The following is a 14,464-nucleotide window of genomic DNA, read 5'->3' on the forward strand; positions in this document are numbered from 1 at the left end:
AAAAAAAAAAAAAAGACTAGCATCTGATGTATTTAACAGTTCAGACTAGAGATGGGCTTCAAAAAATTCTCCGTCCCTCCTCCCTTCCTTCCCTCATCCCTTCCTTCCCCCCTCCCTCCTTCCTTCCATTCCTCTCTATCTTCTCCATTCTTCCCTTCCTTCCCTCCTCCATCCCTTCCTTCTTTCCCTCCTCTTCCCTTCTTTGCCCCCTCCTTCCTTCCATTCCTCTCTCCCTCCTCCTTTCTTCCCTTCCTTTCCTTCTCCGCCCTTCCTTCTTCCCCCTCCCTCCTTCCTTCCATTCCTCTCTCCCTGCCCCTTCTTCCCTTCCTTTCCTCCTCCTCTTCCTCCCCTCCCTTCCTTCCTTCCCCCTCCCTCCTTCCTTCTATTCTTCTTTCCCTCCTCCCTTCTTCCCTTCCTTCCCTCCCTTCTTTCCCTCCTCCTCCCTTCTTTCTCCTCTCCCTCCTCCCTTCTTCCTTTCCTTCCCTCCTCCTCCCTTCCTTCCTTCCCCCTCCCTCCTTCCATTACTCTCTCCCTCCCTTCTTCTCTTCCTTCCCTCCTCCCTTCCTTCCTCCTTCCCTCCCTTCTCCCTCCCTTCCTTCCCCCTCCCTCCTTCCTTCCATTCCTCTCTATCTTCTCCCTTCTTCCCTTCCTTCCCTCCTCCTCCCTTCCTTCCTTCCCTCCTCTTCCCTTCTTTCCCCCTTCCTTCCATTCCTCTCTCCCTCCTCCCTTCTTCCCTTCCTTTCCTTCTCCACCCTTCCTTCTTTCCTGCCCGCCCTTCCTTCCCCCTCCCTCCTTCCTTCCATTCCTCTCTCCCTCCGCCTTCTTCCCTTCCTTTCCTCCTCCTCCCTTCTTTCCCTCCCCCTCCCTCCTTCCTTCCATTCGTCTCTCCCTCCTCCTTCCCTTCTTTCCCTCTTCCTCCCTCCCTTCTTTCCCTCCTCCTCCCTTCTTTCCTTCCTTCCTTCCTTCCTTCCTTCCTTCCTTCCTTCCTTCCTTCCTTCCTTCCTTCCTTCCTTCCCTCCTTCCCTCCTTCCTTCCTTCCCCCCTCCCTCCTTCCTTCCATTCCTGTCTGCCTCCTCCCTTCCTTTCTTCTTTCAATATTTATTGAGTGCCTTCTGGTTGTCAGAGAATAAATGAATACTCTTCTCATAGGAGTTACTTTGTTTTTAACCTTTTCCTTCTGCGCTCTTCTGAGTAGCTTTCAACGTCTTATAGACCTTGAGGCCTCCAGTATGCACTGGCCATAACGGCCTTAGGTCTAAGAACCTTAGTATGAGGATGTGAATGTATTCTAATAGTTCTCCTACAAAAGCAATGTATTACAGTATTTCAATTTTTTTTTGAAAATAATAAATTTGATTTTGTCATATGTGTACGCACTGCATATTGTATATATATAGTTGAAAAACCCGCAAATTTTAGGAAAATACTAAATATCTTTACATTTTCCAAAAATGTAATAGACTGATTCTGTGATCATTACCAAAATTTCTTTAAAATAAAACTGTCTAAAGCAGCTACAAATATGAGTATTGGATCCCATAAGGCTTTAGAATGAAAACTTTTAAAGATTAAAATTCCTCTTCAGAATCTTGTCTATTTTTCTATGAATGACTTTGACAAATCGCTGTCAATTTTAAAATAATAATTTTATATTTCAATTCTATAAAACTATAAAAATATTTAAAGAAATAGCAGATAAAAATCTACTTTTTCTCTAAGCCAGCAGATGGGGATGTTGGAGAAAGTATTGTTCTTTCATAAAACTGTTGCGCACACTAAATACCTTTTGAGACATTGTAAACACATTTATTTAGAGAAATTGAAAAAATATATAAAGGGCATTTACTTTGAAAAACTTCACTTAACCTGCTGTTTGAAAAAGAACTCCAAGGCCTTCTAAACAGAGTGCCTTTGAATTTATATAGATTATCTTGAATATCCTTGTAAAATTGATTAATAATAATAATAATAAATAATTAATAAAGGCATCCAGAGACAACATTGATTATAAATGCTCTTAGAAATGAGAGAATTTTAAAATTGTGTTTTTTCGGCTTTTTAACTTTGCTTCTCCAGATATCATTCTTAAGGTGTATTTCTTATCATTGAATTTTAGTTGAGGATTGTTGGAATTGTATATCTGTGTTCACTGAATTACTGCATGTTTGCTAAACCTATATTGCATTTTGCATGAATGTGACTGCGAATTTGTATGTATATGTGTGAGCATGCATATGTTTGTGTGTATAGATTGTAAGTGGTTATAGATGGCCTAGGCTACCATGTCTTGCCATTTTTACTGAGGCAATTTCTAAAACCTCGAGTTACCAGCAGATGCAAAAATTTCGCAAAACCTGGATCAACTTGGATACTATTAAGCAAAAATAAAAATAACGTGGTCCATGGACACGTGTACCAGAACACAGTACCTTACAATCTGGTGGTGTATTGTTACATTGAATTTGGGGTTAAAAAGAAAGAAATAGCTTTTTATATGTAAGGATAACTAATTTGTCACTAGGGTTTTTTTTTTGTAGTTAAACTTTCATACTTCACTTATTACAAGAGAATTTTGAGAAAATGATACATTATTCTAAACAGAAATCAGAGAATCGCATCATTCTATTTTACGATAAGAGAAATTAAGTATTTAAATACAAAAATGCTATATGAAATGATAGAAACTTAATATTAATGAGAATTTATCTCTGTGCTATTCCTTTTTGAGGTCTTGCAGGCTTAACCCTCTGACTCAAGAGATATGGAACAGTTCCGTTTCACATCAAGCCTTTAAAGTGATAAGATCATTGCACTGTGACATTATGACAGTAGAATGCTGATTCATGCTCAGACCTCAGATCCTCTCATAATCTCTTCCAATAACACTACAAACTTTTGAACCTCCTAGATGCCCCCCCCCCCCCGAAATCGTAAGGAAAGCTGCAATTCTTTCCTAATTATTCCAGCATACATTGCTGTATAATTGAGTCTTCAGAGTATGGTTTCTTCCTTCCTCTTCCTCTCTTCCTTCTCTTTCTCCTCCCCTTTGAAAAAAAGTCAACGGAATACTTAATTTGCAGAACAAATGCTATGACAGGAAATAAAATTTAAATTTAAATAGGGATTTTTTTAAGTGAACAAAGGATATGTTACACAGCTAAACTCTTGTATTCGATTTAAACGTTTGATTGGGATGGTAGTAGCTACTGGATAAATTATATTTCCTTTTCTTGTATTTTTTTCCCCAAATGGATTTTACTGAAGCTTCCCTAGATATGATTAAAATATTAGCTGTTTTATTATGGCAATTTTCAGCTAAAATTTCTGAGATTTTTCTCCAGTGATTTGAATAACAATTGCCAAACCTCTTATATGACTAGGTCTCTTCACTACAATAGGGTAATTAGTTGTCGAATTCAAAGTTAAAGTCTCAAAATCTTCCCAATTAAAAAAAATTCAAACATCACAATGTTTTTCAAAGCTGATTTTACTGATTTGGAAAAGAAAGATGAATGGTTCTCACAGTGCAGTTGATTACGAATCTGGCACCTATTATTTTTCAGTACTATTCAATTTATTTTGTCATTTTCAATAATTTTAATTGATAGAATGAAATCATCTAAAAATTAACCTAGGTAATGAAAATGTGGCCTTCTTCAAGGAGGCAGGACCATACCATTGTTGTCTTTGTATCCTTTACAAATCCTAGCTTAGTTCCTAATGCACTGAGGGACTTAGTGATTATTTGTCTATTTAGACACCTTTAATATTATAGCAGATTTTCTTATTATAGAATTACATCTTTTAAAGTCAGAATTTTGCTTTTCCAATCCATTTTGGGTTCAAAAGAAACAACTTACTTGGCGTCTGCCTCATATCCTATTTAGATAGAGGTGTAAGATATTTTTCATTTTCATCTACAAGCTGGATATGTTCAAAGTTATCATCTTTATTCCTTATGGTACATTGATATATGTTAAAATGATTTGCTGAAGATAAGTAGAATATTCCCTTTAAAGAGGATTTACAAATGCTGTTCCAGTGATGCCAAAGCCATGGTTGGTGCTAGTGGTTAGAACGCAAGGCTCCATTATAAGGGCCCTGAGAGTGGGTGTGCTCAGCTTCCATTTTAGTTTCAGATTTTCCTGAAAATGTGACTGTACGTATTCCTTGAATGGCTTCAAAATTGTCAGTCTTCCCCCTACGCCCACAATATAATATATCACAATTTTCTGTGTTAATTTTTCAGTGCAATTTTTTTTGAAGTACCAAAATACAGGGTTTGGGTTTTTTTTTTTTTTCTTTTCTTTCTTTTAAAGGATATCTCAGAATGAGGAGTTTATGGACAGTTTATGGTTGTGGACTAGTTGCTCTAACATTTGCACTAATGTGTGTGATTTTTTTATATGCGTGCTTTTTTTTTTTTTTTTTTCTGTAGCAGTTTACCTTTAGGATTTATTTTCCAGTAATTTAGCTTTGTCCTGTTTTCATTCTATTGATAATTTGCTTTAGCAGAAATACCTCAACTTGTTATAGACTTTTAGTTTTTGTAAATTAATTAACATATTGAAAAAATCATTTAAAATGTTTCCTAGTGATTTGTAGCTTAAGGTCAAAGCCAGTTTTAAAACTGAGAGCCTTGACATTTGTAAGTGTCTTCAACTGGATAGAACAAATAAATTTGGGAGAATACAGGGTTCGTTGTAGGAAGGGAATTTAAAAGGAGAGAATTTTCTTAGATTGCTTTCATGTTCATATCTTTTCACATTTCTCAAATAAATGACACACACACCCATCATGGTTTTACTATTTAGATTGTTCTTATAAAGAATTTTACTTCATAGTGTCATGTAGTTTATGTATGGGTTTGTTGATACCTATGTTTTTTCCTTACTATTTCAGTATTTAAAATATGAGCACAAACTGGTTTGAACTGAGTGCCTGAATTTTAGTTTGTTCAAAAGGTTTTGAATAAGTCATCATACTTGTGCAGAATTTATTAACCCTTCGTGTACAATTCATTGATAAATACTATGATATTCACTTTTTAAAAAAGATCTTATTTATTTAAGAAAGGGCATGAACAAGAAGAGGGGCTGAGGGACAAGCAGAATCCCCACTAAGTGGAGAACACCATGCAAGGGCTTCATCCCAGGACCCTGAGATCATGACCTGAGCCAAAGTCAGATGCGTCACCCACTGAACCACCCAGGCACCCATGATACTCACTTGTTTTATGGTCCCCTCACACTTTCACTCTGCTTGAATTTCAGTGACCCTCATGAGATACTCCTGCAATGCAAATATTTTTGGTCTTAACTTTACAAATTACCCAATTATACTGAAAGGAATGATAGAAATATGGTTATATAAACTGAACAAAATTATATTAAAATACAGTGATTTTACCTGTGTTTTACCTGATTTTTCATCCTTTTAAGAGAATTTGGCCTTAGTCGGTTATTTTTAACTTCAGCATAATTTTAATTGAAACTCAAGTTACATAATTTGATGTAAGAAAAGATTTTCTCAGATTGTAGCCTTTGCAGCTGATATTAAGGCTTTACATTACAGTCCCGTCCTATTCTCTTTCAGATTTAGTTTTCATTCTGCAATACCCCTAGCTCTGGTGTTCATTTCATTGCAGTTAAGGATGTCAGCAGTTTAATCATATGTTTTTTATTTCTTATGCACGACTAAAAGGATAGAATGGAATAAATATTTTGAAATAAATATCTTCAGGCCCAGGGGGAAAGTATTTCTTTTCTTTATTATAAATCAAAACTGCCAGATTTCTTAAAGTGTGGGAAGAGGGCCATGGAAAAGCAAGATAAATTCTAAGAGGCAGTGTAATGTGGTGTACTAGTTAGGGCAGTAGGAATTGAGAACTGAATGTTCTTCCGTTAAGGTTCTCTTTGACTTGGAGTACCCCAATTTGCAAGTGTATGGTCAGTCTTCATCTACACTGGCATTGAACTACTACAAAACAGTGAAGTCTAACATTAATATCACTTTTGACAAATAGAAACTATTAGCTACTTCCAGAGGAAGACAAGAAGGAAAAGAGGCATCTTTCATGCTTCTATGCAAAACACCAGTTTTAGACACTGTATTCTTCTGAGCTTGTAAAAAAATTTGTGCTTGGTAATTATGAGGTAAAATACTGACTGAAAAGTTTTGGAAAACATTGTAGATAAAAATATGTAATGTGGAACATCCTACTAGACTTTGAATTTAGGAGGGGCGTGCGCTGAATCATAACAAACTTTACCTCCTATTTGGGTTCCTGAGACATTTGTAGCAACTGAGCAACTGCATGACAAATGCTAATAGGGCTCATCAGTAGAACACAGAAAAATTTATCTTTTAGTGTGTTATCCTGGGATTTCTTCAACACCTAAATAATATTTTAACAATCCTAGTTATATTTAAAAATATGTTAGCATCTTAGAAGAACATTCAACAAAATGAATGATAGTTCACAAACAATGTATAATTTTTGTCATTAAAGTAAATCATTAAAAAAATTTTAAAGGACATTTTGGCACTGAAATACAGAGCACAATGAGTAGTTTCAATCCAAAGAATAAGGATTATAAGGAAGATCAGTTTGGTCAATATATTTGAAAATATTGTCATATATATTTTAGTGATACTAATTTGGAACATTTTTAACTTATTCCTTAAGGGCTTCATGTAAGCTATTTATTGTGGATTACTGTTAGAGAGACTGTTTTCCATGTTAGAGAGACTGTTTTCCATGATCCAGCTACCACAGAAATTGCTCCTACAACTCTAGAGTTGTAGAACAACCACAGGAGGAAGGGCTTCCTTTAAAAAAAAAAAAAAAAAAAAAAAAAAAAGCCTTTATCTCAAGCCTTTGGCAAAGAAAATTCTGGAAATGATGATCTCCAGGGGTGATAGGAGAGGCGTGTGCCTTGCTAGTTTTTCTGGAAGGATACATTTCAGCTCACGTCATGGTTTTTTTCTTTATTCATGTGTTGTGAGGAATTGAAAAAGTCCAATCTTGTTTTTAGTTTCCATCTGAAATAGAGATATTGAGCTTTAAAATTCCCAAGCACTTTCACAATTTATAGCTTTATTTGTTTTACCAGCTTTTTTGTTTCTGCAAAATTTTGGTGTTATTACTGAAATTTTAGGAAGCCAGGCAACAATTCACAGGAAATGTCAAGACACTATGTAGCTTTAGTTCTTTGATGGGAAGAACTAGAAATCTTCATCTTTATACTTAGAACACAGACAAGTCAAGGATTGTCATCTTAATCATTAACGCACGCAGTTTGCAGCTTGATGTCATGGATGATAGAATAGCATTGACTAGGAGTCTGAACCTGGAACCAAATTCTAGTCCTATTGTTCGACGAGTGGCATTAGACAAATGTAATCTAGGTGAGTCTCAGTTTCCACCTTTGTAAAAGGGAATCATGCAATACAAGGTTGTGTGGAAGGTACACAGTAGGCATACACACTGTGTACTGTGTTTGGCGCATCTGGTGGCGTGAAAATGAGGCAACTCTTAACCGTTACTTTCTGTGTTAGGATCTTTAGGCAGTTTTGACGTGTATTGATATAAGAGGTGGGTGATCAAGAAAATTGCATTTCTGGGTTCTTGTTGGAACCTGTTCCTACTGTGTGTATACCAGGGCAGGGCATATGTTGTTTGGTGGCAAAGACGAGACTAGCAAAATAAACCACATGAGCCACTTAAAGTTATGCTTCGTGCACTAAATTATGAAAATGATTTTTAAAGACTGAGGTGCTGAAACCCGGGTGGTACTACATCTTTCCCTTTGTAGCTTTTCACTTACATTTAGGATATCAGCAACTTGGCACTCTTTTGTCCCTGGTAGATCTTTCTAGCACGTAATTAAGATATTGTTTGATATCTTTTTTGAACTGTGCACACTATAGATTCCTAATGTTTTATTTCACTTAATTAATTACACTATATTTATTTAAATTAAAAGCGGTCAAGAGAACAGAGGCTTTGAAGTCAGGCAAACGGGTTTGAATATGATCAATAGCTTTATGATACGAAGCATGTTTTGCTCTTTGTAGAATGAAGCTGTTTCCTTCTCACGCCTGATATTATTGGGGGGCTTAAATGAGAAAATGAATGGCCTTAATTAGTTTGTCGTAAATAATCCAAATATCCCTTCCTCTGCGTATCCTAATGCTTTACTGGAAACCAAACAGCAGGCTCACAGCAATGAAGGAGAATAAAATTCTTGCCTTCAGAGAGCTTATGTATTTGATTGTTTTGTATTTATGTCTCACTTTCATCTTTTCAAAACACTTGCAGCTCTGTTTGGTCTCTACTGTAGTAGCTATGTAAAGTTTATAGGACAAATGGAATTATTATATTGATTTCCAGATAAGAAATCAAATTAAGTGAATTGTTCCAAGCTACTGCTGGTTTGTGGAGGAGCTCCTGCCTGCAAAACAAGCCCGCTGCTTCCTAGGCCAGAGCCTTTCCCCATCCTAGGTGGCAGTGAAGCTAGTGTCTTAAAATGAGCAGATATGGGTTTGAAATTATGGCTCCAACATTTACCAGTTATGTGACTCTATATATATCAGCTAAACTTTCGAATCATGTTTCTTCTTCTGTAAAATGAGAGTCATTATGATACCTGCCTCATAATATAACTGTCAAATTTAAATGACAATAGTTGCCCAATATAATACAGCGATTAATTGCTAATTTTAGTGGTTTCAATCCCCCTTTGTGTATGTTAGTTACATATACTTGGCTTCATCCTTTTGTTTTTAAAGATTTATTTACTTATTTGAGAGAAAGGGACAGGGAGAGACAGAGAGAGAGAGAGAGATGGGAGGAGCAGAGGAAGAGGGACAAACCGACTCCCTGCTAAGCACACATCAGACACAGCCTTGCCACTGATTCCAGAATCCTGATTTCATGGCGTGAACCAAAATCAAGAGTCACACACTTAACTGACTGAGCCACCCACGTGCTCCTTGGCTCCATTCTTATGGATGCATGGAAGAGAAAGTAGCTAAGGAGATCTAATTTAGCCCTCTATGTCATTTTCAAATTAATAAACTTCTTTAATATGGCCATTCCAACTAATATTAAAGATTAGGGTTTTATTCTATTGTCATTGTTAGGAAACTGAAGGATATGCACACCTTATAATAATTTTATTGTGTTCTTGATCCACAAACCTTCTCCCCCAAATTCAACAGATAGAACTGAAAATCATGAATAAGTTAACAAAAAGGTAGATTCTGGTTAGCTTTAATTGTGAATATCTAATTTTATTCAGTTACTACTTTTATCATCAATATATTTGAGCAAGTAAAAATGATGGTAGATGTTTCCCATGAATACAGTGACCTTAACACAGGACAGGTTCTTTGTGACTTCTTCCCTGTGGATCAATTATCTGCAATTTGCTGGTGGTTGGTTGGCCCATTGTCAGCTTCCCTACAAGTTCCTTCCTCAGCAGGAATAAGGGAGGCTCTCTTTTCCTGCTCTGTTGTGTTGGAAAGGTCTCAAAGGTTTTGAAAAACTCTCAAATAACTATTTGTCTAGAAACCACTTCTTTTGGAGAATAGAGAGACCCTTTTCGAGGGCATGTAACCACTGACAATAAGTAAAAATAAGGAAAGCCCATGAATGAGCTAAAATGTTTGTTTATAAACTATTCATTACCTCATTTTAGGTTAACTTTCATTAATCTGACGCTGCCTCTTATTGCAGTAATCAGCATGTGAAATCTCTAGGGTATTAAGAACTTGGGTCAAAGGTATTCTTTTAAAACAAATCCATATATTAACAAGATAAAGTTATATTAGTGACTTGATTTGGACTGAGGTAGAAGGCATCAGATAAAAGTCAAATTCTTATCTTCAACATACTTATGTCAACGTTGTTAGTATGGATCAAAACTTTTAACAGGATTTTCTTCTTTACCTCTTTTCTCAAACTTTTAGCAGATTTCTGTTTTATGCCAATCCCTTGATGATATCTGAGGTGACAAAGAAAGATAAGGCTTCTGTGTTGGAAATTATTCGTAGGTCCAAAATCTTTTTTATAACAAAGGTAGTAGTTAATCTAGGTCGGCTAGGTGATCTTATTATTATGTTTGTGTGTAGTCATGGCTTCTAGATTATTTATAAATATTCGTAAGTACCTTGGAACTACATTTGAATCAAAGTATCTTAAAAGTAGAAATGGTAATTCCAAAAATCGTGAAAAAAAACATAAAATGGTCTTGATGGAAGCTGACAAATAATGATCTTATATGCTGATTTAGAATATATTGTTGAAAAATGGATGGCCAAATGAGGAAGTAGTGATACTAACTATAATATGAATTGAAGATTTGTCAAAAAGCATTGTAATTTTTGAATCATATTTGATAATTTATATTTTGTTTTGCATGATTTTCTTTTTTTCCTTTTCTGCCAAAATGTTTTAAGTTCTTTGAACTGGTGTACACTATGGAAATTGCTGGGTGGTCTTTATATAAATTAATTAGATAAGGGTTATATAATATAATTGTCATAAATACTATTTTAACTTGTTATTGAAGAATTAAGTTACAATTTTAACATAGTAAGTTTTATGAAATAGTTAAAAATGTTGCTGTGTATGGTTACTTTGAATAATTTGAACTAACATACTACTAGTTCTCTTGTGAGATTTTGTATAATCTAAACTTTGATTATTATAGCAGTTTGAGTATTTCAGGTAGAAGATTCTAATTATCTAAAAAGTTGATGTAAGGGCACCTGGGTGGCTTAGTTGGTTTAGTGCCTGACTCTTGATTTCAGCTCAGGTCTCGATCTCAGGGCTGTTAAGCTTTGCCAGGCTTTGTGCTCAGTAGAGTGTCTGCTTGGGATTCTCTCTCCCCCACTACCTTGCTGCCCCTGCTCCCCATGCTTGTGCTCCCTCTCTCTCAAATAAATAAATCTGAAAAAAAAGATGTAGTTTTAATGTATAGAAAAAATATAAAAGAATTAAAATATTTGTGAATAATAAAATTTTGGTGTTTTGAATGATTTAAAGCTTAAAACATGGAAAAAATTAGAATTTAGATTCTCAAGGTCCTAACATTTTAAAGTTTAAAAATTCTGAAGAAAGTAAATTTTACATATGGTAATTTTTTACAAAAGGGAATATAATAAATATTGAATCTTTTTCTCTGCCTCAATTCTTCTTTCAGATTTCTAGAAATTCTAGTATAAATATGCACTATACTGTTTGTATTTTGATTGCTTCCGACTTGGCAAAAATTGGAATACTGCTTTTATCTGTAGGGTTTCCTTTTTTTTTTTTTTTTTTTTGTAGTCCTTGTATAGCATTCTCTCGTTATTTAGCTCTGTTTTTTGTTGGCGACTTTTTCTACCTTTTGCTATCTATTTTAATATCGTGTGCAAATGAGTTTGCAGAATAGATTCCAGTGAGTGGAATAACTGAATCAAGACGTGTTTGCATTTAGAATTGTGCTAAATGTCCAAAAAAGATTGATCAATTTACAATCCTATCTAGAGTGTACGAGTGTGACTGTTTTCTCCTGATCTTACTAGTATAGTAGTGTACAGTATCAAATTTTTAAAGCTTTGTCACTGATATTCAACTGCTTAAGTTTATAATAACTTTTACTAATGCTTGAAGTTTCTAAACATTATTATTTGCATTTCTGTGTGTGTGTGTGTGTGTGCACTCATGCACTTGTTTGTAACTTTACCCAGTTTTCTGTTGGGCTCTGGATCTGTATTACTTATGGATATACTTATGGATATACACAATATACTTTATTGTGTCATGTGACTATTTTTTTTCTTTTAACCTGTTTACGATTTTTCAGAGTCAAAATTTTAGTTAATGATTTTTAAGAATACACATATTCTTATATTTTAGTCAAATTTAGAAATTGTTTATTTTATTGCTTCAGGATTTTTGTGCCTTGCTCAGCAAGACTTTTCCCACTTAAAGTTATTTAAAGAAAAACAACTGCTCATTTTTAAAATTAGTATCCATCTTATTTTGGTTTCATGATTCAGAATAAATCTTTGATTCATCTGGATTTATTTGATATAAATACTAAAGTAAGGATCTAGCTTTACTTTTTCCTTCATAAGGTAAGCCAACTGTCACTACATATAATGCTAAAAAATACATTTTTTCCTTATTGACTTGAAATGCCATCAGATACTCTTCTTGAGTAAACAGGGAATTTACCCAGAAAATGAAATAAACAAGATTGAAACTCTATTACAGACAAAGGAATGTAAAGTAATGCAAGATAGTTGTTTCCTGAGTGGTGCTATTCTTGTAAAGTGTGCTTTTGTGTCACTGGGTCTCAGATCAATAAAAGAGGATGTCAGATTTTGAACATTAACTGAGCCCAGAGAGATAAATAAAGGATTTTGTTATGTTTTTTGGCTTGTGTCACAACACTAATATTACTTAAATGGACGGCTAGTTTTGCATATGTCTCTACCTATATCAAGGTTTAAGTAATGGGTTATGACTATGAGTTGGCTTTTGAGGATCACTTTGAAGTTAATTCAGTGTAACAATCCATATGTGTTCACAAATGGAATATTAAAACTAAAGACCACAATCCATATGCAATGAAGAAAGGTAAAAGAACTCAGATATGCATGGTTTTATTAACTAATATATAGCTTCAGCCTCAATTTGTTGTAAGAGCTTATTATATGGTCTCTCTAAAGCCAAATATCAACCTATTTATGGCATAAATCTTATTTAAGCTGGAATGCTAAATAAAACACTAATCTGTCACTTGCATCAAAAAATACTTTCAGTTTGTCTTATCGTATATGATACGCATTGTGTATTTTTGGCCAAACATCAGGGAAATTTGTAAATCTTTAGTCACTGCATTCTGTGGAAGTTTGAACTTAATGTGGCCTAACATACATTTTCTAATACATGTTCTTCCCATGATCATTAAAATGGGAAGATTTTTTTTTAAAATTTTTATTTATTTATGATAGTCACACACACACACACAGAGAGAGAGAGGCAGAGACACAGGCAGAGGGAGAAGCAGGCTCCATGCACCGGGAGCCCGACGTGGGATTCGATCCCGGATCTCCAGGATCGCGCCCTGGGCCAAAGGCAGGCGCCGAACTGCTGCGCCACCCAGGGATCCCTAAAATGGGAAGATTTTGACTTTCAAGATAATGATTTTATAAAATATATTTCTTTAAATTTCTGAAAGACTCTAGTCATCTGTTTATGTTTTAATATATCTTTAGATGAATAGAAAAAAATTTACCTGGGTGAAAATAAAAAAAAATTACATCAGTAGAACTGCAGTGTTAATATTTACGGTAACACTCTTTTAAAAAAACAAAAAATATTTTAAAAAATATTTTATTTAAATTTAATTTGCCAACAAATCATATAACACCCAGTGCTCATCCCATCAATTTCCCTCTGTAGTGCCCGTCTCCCAGTCACATTACCCCCCACCCTTCTCCCCTTCCACAACCCTTTGTTTCCCAGAGTTAGGAATCTCTCATGGTTTGTCTTCCTCTCTAATTTTTCCCCACTTGGTTTCCCTCCTTTCCCTTATGGTTCCTTTTCCTATTTCTTATATCCCACATTTGAGTGAAACCATATGATAATTGTCTTTCTCTGATTGACTTAATTTCACCCAGCACAATACCCTCCAGGTCCATCCACGTCAAACTAAATGGTAAATAATTATCCTTTCTGATGGCTAATATTCCATTGTATATATAGACCTCATCTTCTTTATCCATTCATCTGTCGAAGGACATCTTGGCTCCTTCCACAATTGACTATTGTGGACATTGCTGTGATGAACATTGGGGTACAGGTGTCCTGTCATTTCACTACATCTGTATCTTTGTGGTAAATACCCAGTAGTGCAATTGCAATCCTTTTTATAGGATTAAAAAAATTATTTGAAACAGAAAGAGTAAGAGAGAGAGCTCACAAACAGGGAGAGGGGAAAGAGAGAGGAAGAAGGAGACTCCCCACTGAGTAGGGAGCCCAATTTGGGCTTAATTCCAGGATCCTAGGATCACAACCTGAGCCAAAGGCAGACACTTAACTGACTGAGCCACCCGGGCGCCCCTATGGTAACACTTGTTAAAAATTAAAATGTTTTGTAAACATTGGCTTAATCTCATTTCTTCCCTTACTCATAAAGGCAGAGCAAGGTGAGGAAGAAAAATCCATTTGATGCCACTTTACTGAAAATGGGTGATGTACCACTAAAAGGAATACATACTGCAGTTCTGATGTCATAATGGAGCAGAATGAAGGTAGATTAAGGAGGCATATTTTTCAAGAAGACTCCATGGAACACAGTTCCTATTCTATTTCAAAGGATTACTTTTGCTTTTCTTTTGCCACACTTTCACTTGTGTCCAGATGGCTATTAATATATGTCATAGTAATTTTCTGTTTTGACTT

General features: G+C 35.2%; 1 protein-coding gene across 3 annotated transcripts in view; it reads left to right on the plus strand.

The window, feature by feature from the left end:
• The window catches only part of GRIA2 (glutamate ionotropic receptor AMPA type subunit 2), a 151,831-nt gene that overhangs the window by 5,115 nt on the left and 132,252 nt on the right, over nucleotides 1-14,464 (plus strand). The window lies entirely within an intron of this gene.

The sequence above is a fragment of the Canis lupus genome, chromosome 15, assembly GCF_011100685.1.
Source record: "Canis lupus familiaris isolate Mischka breed German Shepherd chromosome 15, alternate assembly UU_Cfam_GSD_1.0, whole genome shotgun sequence".
Lineage (NCBI taxonomy): Eukaryota > Metazoa > Chordata > Mammalia > Carnivora > Canidae > Canis > Canis lupus.